This window comes from Schistocerca gregaria, chromosome 1 (assembly GCF_023897955.1).
Source record: "Schistocerca gregaria isolate iqSchGreg1 chromosome 1, iqSchGreg1.2, whole genome shotgun sequence".
Lineage (NCBI taxonomy): Eukaryota > Metazoa > Arthropoda > Insecta > Orthoptera > Acrididae > Schistocerca > Schistocerca gregaria.
The window spans coordinates 755,969,337-755,986,645 of NC_064920.1; the positions used below are offsets into that span (position 1 = coordinate 755,969,337).

Below are 17,309 nucleotides of genomic sequence, written 5' to 3' on the forward strand. Positions count from 1 at the left end.
GTATCTGACATTTCTGGTTCTTTTATTGCCTTATAATGCCTTGGGTTATGTTAAAAATAATATTATTATTGACACATTTTGAAATTCAAATATTGCTTAAAGATACATAACAGTGTTGTTAATCACTTCCCCTGCATCGGAGCTGTGGATGAAGGAGAAAATGTAGTGTGGAAAAGAGATGAGAGAGAGAATGTGGTGTGGAAGAGGGTTGGTAACATTCAGTAGGAATTTACATTGAGGTAATCTGTTTAGCAGTAGAGAAATACACCTTTGTCTGTGTCGTGTGCTAGGCCCTGTAATATTAATGGTTGATGGGTGAAGACTGTCTCTGCAATTGGCATGTAAGAGAGGTAGTAGTAGAAAAGTAAGAATTGTGTATCTTTTGGGAAATGTGACGTGTGAAAGTGGAAAGTAAGCATAGTGTTTATAAGTATGAGATTATCACCGTATCACATATATTTTAGTACAGATGAAAAATGTGGGAGTGGGAGGGGGAGAAACAGTATAACGTAATAAACAGATCTGGTAATGAATTACAGTGAATCCCTGCTTTTACACTTTCTGGGAGACTAGAAAAATGGTTCAAAATGTGGGAAATCATGTTTTAAGCATTAAGTTATGTATAGGGTTCCCCTCCCTCCCCACCCACCCTGTAGTTTCTTATTAAATGTAAGATGTATGTACATAATGGGCATCATAATACTTGTCATGGATTTGTTTACTATCTAATAATAGTTTATTGTGGAATAAAAACTGCCGATCTAACAGGAGCTGATAACTGCCTTGGGGAAGGAGAAATATTCAACTTAATTTAATACGTCTCGCAGTTAATGTTTTCAGAAAGTGTGAAACTGTCATTCATTAAGTAAATAATGAAACATTGCACCAGTTATGTATTTTTTCATGCTTAGCATGGCATGTTTCGAAGATTAATTCTTTTTGTCAAGTGCAAATATTTACCAAACTGTTTTGTATCATGTTTGCACATGAGCCATTCTGCTTCTCTTCCACTGTAATTGCTTTTTGGAGGCAATCGGGTGCCGTGCCTGCTCAGTTATGTAGAAAACTACACACATGCAAACTATCACTCAAATTGTTTGTGAAACATCACTAAAAAATATTTAAGCAAATATTTGCACTTGACAATAAGAATAAGTTTTCGGAACATGGGTTGCTAAGCATGAAAAAATACGTAACTAGTGCTGTGTTTAAAGAATATTTGCCGTAGAGTGAGCAAATATGAGAAATAGTGATGCAAATGGCCAAACAATGAAACACAGTAAATATGGTTCTAATAACATCAATCAAGATGATCACAACAATCGTGAAGCTGTGCATGCACAGTAGAGTGAGTCTGGAAATGGTTGTGGTTGGTCACGATACCTTTACCTGAACAAACATGATTGTTCTCATCAGCCACCACTCAGAGTAGCACTTGACAGTGGTCGGAGATAAATTACAAATTGTTCAGGCTTTTACCCGTTTAGCGGTTCAGATCTATCGAGTAGAGCGTTCGTGTGACTTCTGCAAATATGACTTCGTGGCCAGCAAAATGTAAGCATCAGTTATGCCAGTTTTTTTCTCCATGAACATTTTTTCATAAAGCATAAATCACGGGAAAATTATAAATATGTTAGTGCAAAATGTTGTGTGAATTAATGTGGTAAACATAGAAAATGTGACCAAAGCAATGAAAAACGTCATTAATGGCTGGGAACCGTTAATTCCAGGAACTTAAAAGCAGAGTTGTGCTGTAGTTATTTACAAAATTGGTTGTTGCAAATTCTCATGGGCTGTTGACTGTTACCATGTAAGGAAAAGTTGCAAAATGTCATTGTCAACATTTTTAACCATATTGAAGACAACCAATGGAACACATACAAACCATCTACAGCAAAAGGTGGTGGTAATAGAACAGGTGGTGGTACTAGTCATTTTATTTATAAACCCTCTTTCAGTTGTCTTTGTAACCTAATTCAGTCTATCACTGTACTATAGCTGAGTTGGCAAAATATGATCAGTGACAGTTTCAGCGGGCTTGAAGCATCTACGTCATCTAATCACTTAGTGCCGTTTTGTCTGTGTGTCTGTCAGTGCTTTGTTGTTGTTGCTCTATAGACAATTGCTTTGCTGAACAGCTGCTTTTGCATCATATCTGAAAGGTGACAATTGCCCTGCAAGCTGTTTGGGATCTACATTTGCCAGCTCTCCTACAGTGATATACTCTGAAGTCAGTTATGTGTGGTGGTTGTAAGTCTCCTTGCCACAAAATGATTAATGGCATCTTGCATTATTATAATTTCCTAGCTCCCTCATACTCATTCTTTTATCTTACCTTGTGACTTCCAATTTTGAAGCCCTTCTAACATGATTTAAAACTAGTATTTTTATATACCATTCAGTGCCTGAAAAAATGGCTTGAGTGCCTTCACTGTCAGTGTCATTTGCTAGTTAGCTATAAAATTTTGTGTATTTAAAAAATGTCTTCCTGAAGGTTTATGGGTGAGTTCGAATCACATTTTTTGTATTAATTAAAGTTACAGAGTATATATATGTGGAGGCTAAGTTAATATAACATGTAGACTTAGCAGGGGTGCATTTCATTTTCCTGTTTCTTCCATTGCAAAATAAGTATAAAGATGTAGCACAACTATGGAAAATACTCTTAAAGGACCAAAGGATATTACATAACTGTTAAATGAAGCATACTCAGATTGTTCATAATCAAATACTTAGTTTTTATTCACTCATTTGATGCAGTGGATTTTAACAAATTTCACTTTACATAAAGTAACGAAATGTAATTTCCTCTTTAACTCTTTTCATTTGAGACTTACCAGTACTAATTGAAGCTAATTTGCATGCCCAAGTATCTCTTCTTAGACATTGTCTTGTTGCTTACTTACGTGTGCTGTTCTGCATGATGGAGGAATTGTTCACAAACTATATGATTTACATATGTTTGAGGAATGATTTTTAAAAATTTCTTCTTTTTCATGGCTTTTCTTTCATTTCCTCATTATTTTTTTATTATTATTTTTGTGGTAATTTATAAATAGGCATTACTTTATCAATTCCAGTATTATAATTTATTCTGGTATTTTGAAAAATGTTTCATAGTGTGCACATTTTGAAGCTTGGATCAAACATAAAGTATTAAGAGTAACTGAATTTGAACAAAATCAATAGAAGAAGTACATTTATGAAAGAAACGATTTGGAGAAAGTGCATAAAAGTCTGAGCAGTTGGTGTTTGGACTTGTCTTTACATACTGTTCGTGCCAATAAGTCTTCCGTGGGGCTACAGTGTTTCATTTGCCAAATGCTCCGTGTGTAAATAAATGTTGTGTTTCTGGGTTCCTTTTCTTTTCAAACTTCCCTAGTCCTAATTCGTCCTCACTCCCTTCCCTCCAATTTGTTTCTCCCTCTCTAAGAAATGTCTGTCAGAAACGGAATATGTTAGCTTTTGTATATACAGGGTTCCCAGAGGAGCGGTCAGTATACAGTGATATGACATGAATGATCATTTGAAGTAAAAGTCTCAGTAAACATGGTTTCTAAAATTGCGTACCATAAGGTCTGTGAGCACTTCTTCAGTAGAAGTGATGTTTCGCAGTAGCAAAGATAAAAAAGTGCTTATAGTTCTTAACCTTACAAAGACCTTATGTATGGGGAAACTTTTTTTTTTCTTGTTTTGCTCCATGATATCTCCTTTCAAAATGTGGAAAGCAAAGAGCTTGCAGTAGAAGAGATTTGTTTCACACCAATGAAGAGGTGTGCATTTTAGATTCCATGTTTATTGCACTTTTTGCTTTGAGTGATTGCTCCTGTCATATCATCCCCCCCCCCCCCCCCCCCCTCTCTCTCTCTCTCTCTCTCTCTCTCTCTCTCTCTCTCTCTCTCTCTCTCTCTCTCTCACACACACACACACACACACACACACACACACACACACACACATATTCGAATGCATACATGGCTTCCATGATTCATTATGAATAACAGTTCAGTTCTGTCACTTCTATGCCTGGCTAATGTATTTTGAAACATTGTTAAATTATCTACAAATTTGACAATACGTGACTTGCAAATATTGACCACTTAAAGTAGCATTGTTTTTGTTTTTAAGCTCATTCCATTAACACAATGTTTAATTAACATAGTATTGGTAAATCCACCAGCACTTTAAAAACTTTGGTGGGTATATTTTGAGATAAGTGAAATGACACTCTGACGAATTGCTGCTGAACAGCTGTGGTTAGCAAAATTGCTGGGTGAATATTTCCTGGTCAATGTTGTTACACCAAAAATTGCTGGAAATATTAGTTCATAAAATTAATATTTTAATTTTGTCCAAATCAGTCCAAATATGATGCAAGGAAATCCACATGCCCTTTCTCTGTTGTGTGTTTTGTTTTGCATTTTGCATCCCACAGTATTTTCTTACGTAGTTTTTTTAAAAAACCGTACGTCTAAAAACAGGAAAAAAACTTTGTTTCATGGCTAGTTTTGGTGTAGTTCCTTGCCATTTTTGGTATTGGTTGCTTTTTTTTTCAGTGTGTTTATTTGATTTGGGTAGATGTAGCCCCGAATGTGAAATGGTTATCCCCCATTTCGGTGTTTGAGATTTTAGTGTGATTACACCCTCCCCCCTACCCTCTTCCCAGATTTCGATGTGATCTGTTCTCCCCCCTCCCCCCCCCCCCCCTTCTCAATTATGTCATCTTTTGTGCCAATACTGGGTGTTTTGTTTTGTTGGCCAATTCTGCTGTTTTTGCTGATATGGCATCACTTTCTTGCCAATTTTCATATTTGTGTTGACAGTTATTTTTGAAGTATTATTTGCTCCATATTTTGTCTCATTTCGTGTTGTAATAGAGTATGTACCTGTCAACACAACAATTATTGATACCACAGTTCATATTTCTTCACATTATCAAAAGAGAACTAATCTACACTAAGGTGACAAAAGTCATGTGATACCTGATGATATTGTCAGAACTGCCTTTTGCCTGGCTTAGTCCAGCAGTTCGACATGACATGGACTCAGTAAGTCGTTGGAGGTACTCTGCAGAAATATTGAGCTGTGCTGGCTATACAGCCATCCTGTGAATGTATTACCAGTACAGGATTTTGTGCACAAACTGACCTTTTGCTTATGTTCCATAAATGTTTGATGGGTTTCCTGTTGAGTGATTTGGGTGCCCAAATTATTGACTTGAAATGTTCTTCAGATTAATCACGAAATTGTGGAATGGTAGCATGGTGCATTGTCACTCATAAGAATTCCATCATTGTTTGCGAACATGAAGTCTGTAGTTTCCAAGTAGCCGAACATAACCATTTCTGGTCAATGATTAGTTCATTTTGACCAGAGGACCCAGTCCTTCCATTTAAACACAGTGGAGCCACCATTGTGGAGCCACCACCCATTTGCACAGTGGCTTGTTGACAATTTGGGTCCATGGCTTCATAGGATCTGCACCACACTCGAACCCTACCATCAGTTCTTATCAACAGGAATCTTGACTCGTGTAACCAGTCCGCAGTTTTCCAGTCATCTGTTGTCCAACCAATGTGGTTAAGAGTCCTGGAGAGATGCTGCAGACGATTTCGTGCTGTTAGCAAAAAGAACTTGGGCTAGTCTTCTGCTGCCATAGCTGTTACTGCCAAATTTCGCTGCACTGTCCTAACAGATATGTCCGTCATACATCCCGCAATGATTTCTACGGTTGTTTTCTGTAGTGTTGGTTGACTGTTAGCACCAACAACCCTACCAACATTGCTGCTCTTGGGTGTTGGGTGAAGGCCTTTGGCCACTGAGTTGTTTGTGGTGAGAATTCATGCCTGAAATTTGTTATTCTCAGCACACTCTTGACCATGTGGATCTTGGAATACAGATTTCCCTGATGATAATTTCTGAAATGGAATGGTCCTTGTGTGTCTGTCTCAAACTAAAATTCCTCGTTGAAAGTCTGTTAATTCCTGTTGTGTGGCCACACTTGTCTGAATCCTTTTCTCATGAAATCACCTGAGTACAAATGACAGCTCTGCCACTGCACTGCCCATACCTTGTGATGTTGATGCCGTTTGTATATGTGTGTATTGGTATCCCACGACCTCTGTTCCCTTTGTGTGTTTAAAAAAAAAATGAATATAATAAATTAAAGAAAAAGGAAAAACTTTACAATGATACACTATTTAAAATTTTACAGACGAAAGTATTTAACTTAAAAGTTCTCTTCTTAGATTTTGTGCCATTGGTCTCGCAATACTTTAAGTGTGAAATTACCTGCAGTCTAAATTTGAACGCAGAAGGGAATTGCTCTCTGCGCAGCACCGGATATTTGGCAATGTCCACATATCCTGCTGGCATGGAAAGTTGCTTTTCTACAAAATTGTGAGCGATTTATATCTTTTTGTTAGAGTACCTTCATTGGCTAGACCTGCCATTCCAGGTATACATAATTTACTCTTCTAGAGCTGTGAACACAGATACAGCATGCATTTTTGTCTGTGTGTGTCGTCAGACTTAATTTACAGTTGCAGCTTAGTGCATTTCAGTGTTTCCTTCACTTCTGCCTTGGGTATTCATTCCTCACTATTTCTTACTGCTTTAATCACCAAAAATTCATTTTTTAAGTTGTAATATGTTTACTGTTTCATTGGGCAACATCAGATTTCTGATATTTTGTGTGGAGTACTTTGTGCCAAATGATGCAGTTTGGAGAGATCTTTAATCTGGTGCAGCAGTTATTATTTTTGTCACCCCTGAGAGTGAGAACTCTTGAGTTGACTTATGAGACAGTGCATAATCGGTAGGGATCGGAAAATTTGCATCTATTTTTGGCAACATTTACATACTACTATTCTTTCTTTAAATGATTAGAGTGACAGATTTAAAAGGTTGTCATGGTACATGAGTGAAGACAAGCAATTGAAAGTGCGTGCAAAAAGGGGGAAAAGCACTTGTTGGAACTTTTTTATGGAATGTTTGGTTTTGCAAGAACTTGAGCAGCTTTTTTCTCAAATGACTTTTGTCTTTGTTTGGCTGTATATTTAAGCTTTCAACAAATAATTGTGCTATTTAAAAGAGAGGCATATTTCCAAGAGTGAATGCGTCTCTGACTTAATGTTATTTGCCTTTTCCCACCCAATTTGATGATTACAAAATTTGCAAAAGAATAAGTTCAAACCTTTTGTGGGCAATTATGGTTGTGTAATCCACACTTGACGATGCCACAGATAGAACCAACTAGCCACTTAGCATAGATGTAGAACCGTAAGCAACTCTATTTCAACATTAAGGAAAGAATTTTGCCACAGTTGAAAAACGTGATAGATCTTGTTTTCCAGTTGCTAAGTTATAGGAGCGCAACCACTATACTCATACAGTGGCAGAAGTGTCGGGAAAGAAGCCTCAACTCCTCTCAGGGCAGCAGCCTACACCTGTATTCTGCAAAAGCAGAATAGGCACAGGGATCACAGATCTCTTGTGGTGTTGTAAAGGTCATACTGGAAATCAATGTTGGACCAGGATTAGTCACTTCACTCATTTCAAAATAAGAAAAGAAAACAACAAGCAATGCACCACACAAAGCATTTGGGAACAGCTACTGCACAGATAATTGCTGATGTTAGCAGCATATTATTAATGATGTATTTCAGGCCGAATCTCCAACAGTATATGATGCAACCATGGGTCAAAACATCCACCACCTAATTTGCCACATTAAAGAGTTCACATTATAACAACTTTTGTGCATAAGCTAACAAACAAACACAAGTGTGTTGTAAATGTTGTCACGCAGCTGAGTACTAGATTGTGTTAGGTGTCATGCATTGTAAATAAACCATTCAGCTGCCATGGTGCCAGACTATCAGGCCCATTGATACACCATTGCATTTGTGCACTTTTTATTTTGCAAACAGGTTCTTACGTACATTATCTTTCCAAATTGGGTTTTGTCAGATGATGTACATGTCAGTAACTGAAAATTGGTTGCATTTTTATATTTATATGCAGAAAATAGCTATTTTAAACTATCTGTTGGAAAATAGGTCATTGGGGTACAGTCTGCTATAGAACAGGGTCTGTTAGGTAATTTCGTGGCAGAATTAAAATCTCTTTCACATTTACCACAAAATGTGAAATTTTCCAGTCCCTGGTAATCGGGGCGATAGTGTATATGCAAGGGTCAGCGTGTGCTGAGTGCATCAGTGAAGCCATGCCTATCTTACGTCGCGAACATTAGTGGCCACTTTACCAACCAAACTGCTGGTGTGTATGTGGTAGGGAAAGCCGGATCACCATTGGTGTTACCTAGGCAACAGTGTCACTTCCCCTCTGGCGATCCAAATGTGAAAACCGCAAATAATTTTAAACTCACTTTAGTCATCAATGGGCTGATTTACTGTAACATCACCACGTTTTTGATAATGGCAAATCCAATAGTATTGTGTTTTGAGTAGTATAAACAAGAAAAACAACAAACAGCACTTCAGCTTCACACAAACATAAAATCAGAACACTGAGAGAATATTTATTACAATATTTAATCAGTATTCTTACTGTTTTGTGAATAAGGTTGTGGTGACAATGTAATCCATTATATAGAAGGGCCTCACTTAAAGATCCCTCCAAAATGCATTATTTTTTTTTTTTTTTTTTTTTTTAGAGTTGGTTGTGAAAAGATGTTGAGAAATGTCCCATCGGCAACAAAATTTGTGCCTGGGTGTAATTTGTTTCACATCACATCTAGGGCCATAGTCCTTTACACAGGTAATCAACTTTTTCAGCATTGTAAGAAATTCTGAGTTGTGAAAAAAAGTCAAATTCAGTTACTGTAAATTACCATCATTGGTAAACTGTAGTTTTTATTTGGGGGCAGGAGAAATATCAAATTCCATGGCGAGTAAAAAGTTCAATTTCTGCATTATATTGATAAAAACATATTAACATTATTTTCATGTCACAAGATCGAAGTATGTCTGTTATCGTGATAATAATTGCTTCTTGACACAGTAGAACCCTTTTACCAAAGGATAATTTCAAACTGTTGTGTAAAAATTGAGTCAGCCAATGTAAAATTTCTGTCTTGAACTAGATTGTGAACCATTGTCATCCTAATGATATAACACATCATACGATGCTTCCAGAAAATTTACAGCTCATTTATATCTAATGGCCACATCATTGATGGGATGTTGAAGCCTAATATTCCTTGTGACCAGGCACTATTAAATTTCTGAAAATATCTTTTACTGGTCAACCATTTCCTGCAGATATAAACAAAACTGCAGTCCAGTCACATTAATGTGACCACCCAAAATGTTAGATGCCAACGTGCAATAACCACTGACAGAAAGCAGGTGGAGGCTATGTTAAATGTATCCATGTGACATGATAAAAACATTGCTATTATCCTCATAATGTGGAAACGGAGTGATTTATCTGATGTCAAAATTGGTGTGATCCATGGGTCAAGGGTGAAAGCATTTCCAAAATTGTAAGTTTGTAAACTGTTGGCATGCCACCGTGGTTGAAGTACACCATGCATGGCAAAATGGCACTGTCCGAAACGTGCATTGAGGCCACTTTGGTGCACCACAGGTCACAGATGACAGGGATGAATGATGGCTGTGAAGATGTGTACATTGAATAGGAGTGCAACTGTTGGGCAACTGAACACCTTGATGAACCAAGGGACTACAAACAGTATCTCCTCAATGACTGAAACAGACGTTGCTGTGTAGAGCCCCAGCAATAGATGTGTTGTTCATGCACCCATGCTGACTGCTTTTGATTGATGACCAAGGCTGGAATTTGCAAGCCATTGCTACAACTGGACATCCACTGAGTGGAGCAGAGCAAGAGCAGGGCTGAGGGACAGTGTACTGCTGCTTGTGGGAGTATGCAAGGATGTGGTGTGTGGTAGTGACAAGGAAGGGCTGCTAGGTGCAGTTAGGAGGTTTATGGGGGGCAGAGGATTTAGTGGGTGCATTGGTGGAATAGAAGGCTTGGAAGTGCTGGAGTGGGAGCAGGGAATGGGGTAGGTAGGTGAAGGAAAGGCAATAGCATAGGTTGAGGCTATGGTGTTGACAAGAATGTCGGGTATGTGCAATTCAGAAAATCTGGTGTTCGTAGAAATGATCCAGATGATGCAGGCTGTGTAACAGTTATTGAAGTGAGGGACGTAGTGCTGGGCAGCATGTTCAGTAACTGAGTGGTCTGACTGTCTCTTTGCCACAGTTTGTTAGTGGTCATTTATGCAGATTGACAGCTTGTTGATTGTCATGCCCACATAGAAAGCAACACAGTCGTTGAAGCTTAGTTTGTAGATCACATGATTTTCACACATGGACCTGCCTTTGATGGGATAGGGAATGCTTGTGACTAGACTTCTTTAGGTGGTGGGGGGAGGATGTATGGGACAGGTCTTGCATCTAGATCTCTTGCGTGAATTTGAGGCAAGGGGTTGGGAGAAAGGGGTGGAGTAGGAATGGACAAGGATATTGCATGTGTTTGGTGGATGCGTGAGGGATGGGGAGATGGTGTGTAGGATATTCCTTATCTCAGGGCGTGGTGAGAGGTGGTAGAAACCTGGCAGAGAATGCAATTCGGCTGCTACAGTCATGGGTAGTACAGAGTCATGAGGAGAATGCTCCTTTGTGGCCAGACAGAAGGTACGTGGGAGGTGGTGGGTGACTGGAGAAAGACAAAACACCGTTCACTGTGTTTCTGAAGTAGGAAGAGTGCTAATTTTGGACTGTAAAGGCATTGGTGAGGCTCTTGGTATAGTTGGAGTGGGACTGTTTGTCTCTAGTGATGAGACTTCTTTGTATGGCACAAGTTCCAGCTGTAGAAGTGATGGTATTGCTGATGATTCGTATGTTTTACATGGACAGAGATACCTCCTTGAGGTGGAGATGGAACCTTGGGGAACACATGCAGTCCAGATCACAAAGATATAATCAGTGAATCCGAACCAAGTAAGGGATTTGCGATTCTGGGTGGTTAGGAGAGTGTCTCATGGATGGGTTGTGTAGGGTGATGTCATGTGGGTCTCATTGCTGTACTATGGATTTGTTTGTAGGTAATGCCTTTGGAGATGAAATAATTGTGGGCGAGGATGTAGTTGGTTGTGGTGAACACGAAGGAAGTTGTAGATTGAAGTCAGTAGGGTGTTGGAAAAGGTACTGTTCAGTAGTGGCAAGGCTGAGTGCAATTTGGAAGTTAATGCAGAGGAAAGTGACATCAACATCAATAAGTAGGGTGCCATTGGTAAAGGAAGAGGAGCTGTAGAGTGTCTGTTGTGCCTTTCTGCATCTCATTGTCTCCTCTGTATCATGAGTAGCAATCTATCCTTTCCATAATATTGTCATTATTCCATTCTTGAATTTCCATTGTTTGATATCATAATGCAATTTATCTGAAAACTTGTATTTCCTTGTGTCTTTCAAGCACGCAGTCTTCTCCCGTGATATTTAAAACAGTAGTTAATAATGATTAAATTGTGCTCTAAGCAAAATTCTATTAAGTGGCTTACCCTTTCATTTTGCATTTTTTCATGTTGTCTGTGGAGGTAATGGTCATCTACAGATGTACAGTTATATTGGATCATGACTTTGCTCCTTATTGTGACCATGCTAATGTGTTCACTTTGCTGTTCATAACAGTTTCTTTGCAGTCATATTTTATTGTTCATTATTAGTCCTATTTCTGTGCTAACCCCCATTGATTTCTTGTTGCTGTAGTTGCCTGGTTTGAATTCCTGTTCTTCCTGCTACCTCACTTGACTAATTTCAATTGTGTCCAACTTCAGCCCATCCACTGCTTGTTTCAAATTTTCTAACCTACCCACCCAAGTGAAGAACCTAGCAATCAACACTTTGATCCATAGAATACAAGATTTGTTAAGACTTTATCCTGAGTAGTTACCCTTGAGGTCTGAGTGGGCTGAATATTTTCTCTTTTCAAAGAGAAGCAAAGGGGCTGCATGTCCTCAGGAAATAAACTGATGTAGTTTTCTTTTGCTTTTAGGCCCAAGGCCATGTTGGCTAATGTTACAGTCAGTCAGTTTTCCAGGTTGCTGCCTCTGCAACTACTACAAAAGCTGCAGCCCTTCTTCAGCAATCATATTAGTCTGGCCTGTTTGTGGTCACACCTACAGCATGGCTATCTGTTTCATTGAGACATGCAGCCATCCACACCTCGGTGAAGTTCACGGTTTGAGGGGCCTTTTGTTATGGATTGGAAATGGTACAAATGTAAATGGTGGTTATTGTGCATCAAAGAATGAATTTGGCCAGAGATAGCAAACTTGGGTAGAATTGCCATGTATAGTAAAATCATGTCTTAACAAACCTGTAGGAACTACATTTTTTTTCTCCTTAAATAGTCATTTTCCTTAACTTGAAAAAAAGTTGACCATGATGATACAAGTACTCATTAATCACAAACTGTAATTTCCTGGGAAGAAAAGTGTAGCTTTGAATGAACTCAGCAGGTTTGCACTTGCTAAATTATGTATAAAAAGCTTCTTTAGCATAAGGAAATTACTGTTTATTCAGTATTTTAATTGGCTGACTAGCTGAAAAAGACCCACTGCACCTGGTTTTTACTTTAGTTTCTTTTCTGTGTACATTCCAGATTGCTTGAGAACATAGCAAAAATGAACATTAAAAAAAATAGTAAAACTGTTAGTATGTCAAGCTAAAAAGTACTCTGGAATGCTCAAAAACTCTCTCCATTACCTTTAAATCCAGAGAGGTATTCAACAGTAACTTCATTTGAAATAAAATATGCTGCCAATCACTTTTTTTTTTATAGAAGACAGAACATTCAAGAACATTTTACACCATTTAAAAACATTTGTTAATATCTAAAAATATTCACGAAAGCTGAGCAAATTAGGTAATTCTCTAACTTTCCCCTTAAAATATATATTGATCCAAAAGGATGTTGCGGTGACCAGTACAGTGTGTTAGCAACTGCTTCAAACACAGAAACACAACTACCAACACTGCATAACCACTGTAGTATGTGACAGGGGAACCAAGGGTTTTTCAACAGACTGTTTTGTTTCATCATCATTGAAAAGCTGAATTCTCATTTGTTGTATAGTTAATATTCTTTGTTTATTTGGAAAAAAATATTATAGTTGTCTTTCTTTGTACAAAAATATTATAATTTTCTTTATTTGTACAAAAATAACACAAGTACATGACTCAACATTTTAATGAACTACTGAATTTAAAGATAAAACTGTCTACTCCATAAAAAGTTTACTTCTGCAGTTGCGATTTTTGAGTAGTTCAAATGAAGCACAACATATGTCGGCAAATAATTCCCATTATCAAAAACATTTTTGATAAATTATGCTGAATTAAAGGAAATGCTTACACTGTGGGTACTTCAATGTAATGCAGAACTACAAAAATTTATAATCACTAACACTTCAGGTAATCTTATTGATAAATGTTCACCATATAGCAGAGATGCTGAGTCATAGATAGGCACAACAAAGACCATCAAGCAAAGCTTTCAGCAAAACAGGCCCTCAAGAAACTTCCACATGGGAAAATATATTAAAAACAAAGGTTCCAAGACTTACCAAGCGGGAAAGCGCCGGTAGATAGGCACAATAAATCACACACACACACACACACACACACACACAGAATTTTAGCTTTCGCAACCGACGGTTGCTTGTTCAGGAAAGAGGGAAAGACGAAAGGATGTGGGTTTTAAGGGAGAGGGTAAGGAGTCATTCCAATTCCGGGAGCGGAAAGACTTCCCTTAGGGGGTAAAAAAGGACAGGTGTGCGCGCACACACGCACACGCACACACACACACACACACACACACACACACACACACACACACACACACACACAAGCAGACCACTGTGTATGTGCGGATGGGGGTGTGTGTGTGTGTGTGTGTGTGTGTGTGTGTGTGGGCGCGCGCGCAGTATCCCTCTCCCCACCCCACCACCCATTTTGCTTCTCCCATCATGTGCTGCTTGTAGTCTGGCCTTGGCAGCTACAAACTGTGATCATGAGTGTGTGATTTGTGTTTTCGTGTGTGTGTGTGTGTGTGTGTGTGTGTGTGTGTGTGTGTGTGGACAGTTTGGCTGAAAGCTTTATTTGACTGTCCTTTTATTGCGCCTATCTGCAACTCGGCGTCTCCACTATATTGTGAGTAGCAACTATCTTTTTCATAACATTGTCACTATTCCATTGTGGATTTCTCCATTTATTGGTAAATACGAAAAAGATAACACTTTACAGTATCTGTGAAATGGGAAGTAATTGTAAATTTCCACGTATTTGTGTAATAGTAGAGTTTCTAGAACAATGCAGCATTTCACAAACAAGAATTACATTTAACTTGTAATATAAAATGCACTTGAAATTAAAATTATCTCTTGAAACATGCAAGGTATTGGGGTCGTAATTTTACAACTTGTGATGTAAGTAATGAAACCAGTGTTTTTAGTCTCAGCTTTTGACAGCAGTTTTGTAATAGAAACAACAAAGAGAATGTATGCCCTCTGCATGGTTAGAGTTAATGCCGGTGTTTACGACAGACCATGTGACCTATGTCATGAAGTACATAAAATTTCTGAGAAGACTTTCTGAACACTTACTTCATCTACTACTTTATTTCCTAATCTAATTCCCTCAGCATTGTATTATTTAACTCAACTATATTCCATTATCCTTGTTCTACTTTTGTTGATTTTTCAATCTCGCTTCAGAACATCATCCATTCTCTTCAGGTGCTCCTTGAAGTTTTTCGCAGTCATGATAGAATTACAATTTTATTTCTTCTCCCTGAACTTCAGTGGCTTCTCCATTATTTTTTTTTTTTTTGTATGGTTTCCTTCACTGCTTGATGTGCAGATTGAATACATCAGGGATAGGCTACAACACTGTCTCTCTCCCTTCTAAATTAGGTTTCCCTGTCATGTCCTTAGACTATTATAATTGCAGTCTGGTTTCAGTACAATTCTAAATGACCTTGGGCTTCTTCTATTTAATCCCTACCACTGCCCACCTCGCCAGTTGAGTGGTGAGCATGGCAGAATGCCATGCAAGGGGTCAGGGTCCGATTCCCAGCTGGGTCGGAGATTTTCTCTGTTCGGGGACTGGGTGTTGTGTTGTCTTCATCATCATATCATCCTCATTGACATGCAAGTCGCTGAAGCGGTGTCAACTAAAATGACTTGCACCTGGCGGCTTGCCTACCCAACGGGAAGTCTAGCCGCCTGGCATTTCATTTCATCGCTAATGCACTCAAAATTTCAAAGAGTGTATTCTAGGCAACATTGTCAAAAGTTTCTTGAAGTCTATAGAAGCTATAAATCTAGGTTTGCCTTTCTTTAACCTATCATCTAGGATAAATTGTAGGTCAGTATTGCCTCGGTTGTTTTTGGGTATCTCCAGGATCCAAATTGATCTCCCTGAGGTCAGCTTCTTCCAGTTTTTCCATTCTTTTGCAAATAATTCTTGTCAATATTCTGCAGCCAGTTAATTTAGATTTCTTGTACCAACAACCTTTTTTTGTGTTTGAAACTGCATGATTTGATTATTTGTTTACCAAAAGCCCAGTGCATTGGCAAAGCTGTCATTTGTGTGCAAGTGATTCATGTGAAAAGGTTTCCAACAGGATGATGGGTAGTAAGACATTTAATATGGAATGGTAGTTGGAGTTAGACACAGGGACATATCATTTTGGAAATCTCTAGGGAATTGAATATCCCAAGATCTATTGTGTCAAGTGTGTGTCGGGAATATCTGGCATTACCTCTCACCACCAACATTGCAATGGCCGACGGCCTTCACTTAACGACAAAGAGCAACGGCGTTTGCATAGAGTTGTCAGTTCTGACGGACAAGCAACAATGCGTGGAATAACTGCAGAAATCAGTGCCGAAAGTATGACGAATGTATCCTTTGGGACAATGCGATGAAATTTTGCATTACTGACCTGTGGCAGCAGATGACCAACACAAGTGCCTGTGCTAACAGCACATCTCCTGCAGTGCCTCTCCTGGGCTCATGACCACTTTGGTTGGAACCTAGGTGACTGGAAAACTGTGACATGGTCAAATGAGTTCAGATTTCAGTTGGTAGGAGCTGAAGGTAGGGTTGTAGTGTGGCACAGACCCCTTGAAGCCATGAACCCACCTTGTCAAGAAGGCCCTGTGCAAGTTGGTGCTACCTCCATAAGAGTGTGGGCTGTGTTTATATGGAATGAACTGATCATCAACTGGAAATGGTTATGCTCAAGAACTTGGAGACTATGTGCCACCATTCATGGGCTTCATGTTCCTAAACAATGATGGAATTTTTATGAATGATAAAGCACCCTATCACTGGCCCGCAATTGTTCATGATTGGTTTGGAGAACATACTGTACAGTTCATGTGAAAGATTTGGGCACCCAGATCACTCATCATGAATCCCATTATATTTGTCATAATAAATAGGTCAGTTTGTGTATAGACTCCTCCATTGGCAACACTTTTGCAATTATGGATGGCTATACAGGCACCATGGCTCTGTACTTCTGCAGGGGCCTTTCATCGAGTTGTTGAGTCTGCACCATGTCAAGTTGCTGCCTTATTGTGTGGGTTGTACAGGTAAATTTGTGTGCTTGTGTGAACCACAAACACAGTTTCCAAATAATCCTGTTTATTCATTTAAGGGTCATTTTCAAGGCCATCAACGCAAGTTGATCAAATCTTGTGGGAATACACATGTTATGTTTTCCCATTCTGAGTTAAGTTTAAGCTCTGTGGTGTGGTTGGTCAGTGTGATCCTCTTCATCCTGAAAATGAAGGTAAACCTCCATAAATATATCTACATTTTTATTTCCCAACTAGAATCTTATGGTCCACAAAACAAAGGGTCTTTGCTAGTTCACACACTATACTGCCAGTTTTGGTTGCTTAGTTTCATCAGGGCTCTTTGAGGATGTAGAGTATTTTTAAGAGGGCTGAAACTGACGAGGGAACCTTACAGACTGGCTCTCCTCAATATTCTTTGTACATATAGGATATGCAAATCAGTGTCCAGCCATCAGTTTCTCAAAACAGTAAAAAGCACTTCTCATAAACTTTGGAAAGAAAGACATTTACGTACTGTGTACTCCTCAGTGCTGCAATTTATTTGTATAATTAGCCTCTTACCAGAAGTATCCAGATGCAGATAACACTATTTTCATTGTCTTGGACTGATGTGGCAGGTTTGTCATGCTTCTCAAACAGTGACCTAATTTTCATATTAGTATGAGTAGCA

At 38.7% G+C, this 17,309-nt stretch overlaps 1 protein-coding gene across 5 annotated transcripts in view; it reads left to right on the top strand.

The window, feature by feature from the left end:
* LOC126267792 (ankyrin repeat and KH domain-containing protein 1-like) overlaps positions 1–17,309 on the top strand; it is a 228,577-nt gene that overhangs the window by 159,578 nt on the left and 51,690 nt on the right. The gene's annotated exons all lie outside the window — the stretch shown is intronic.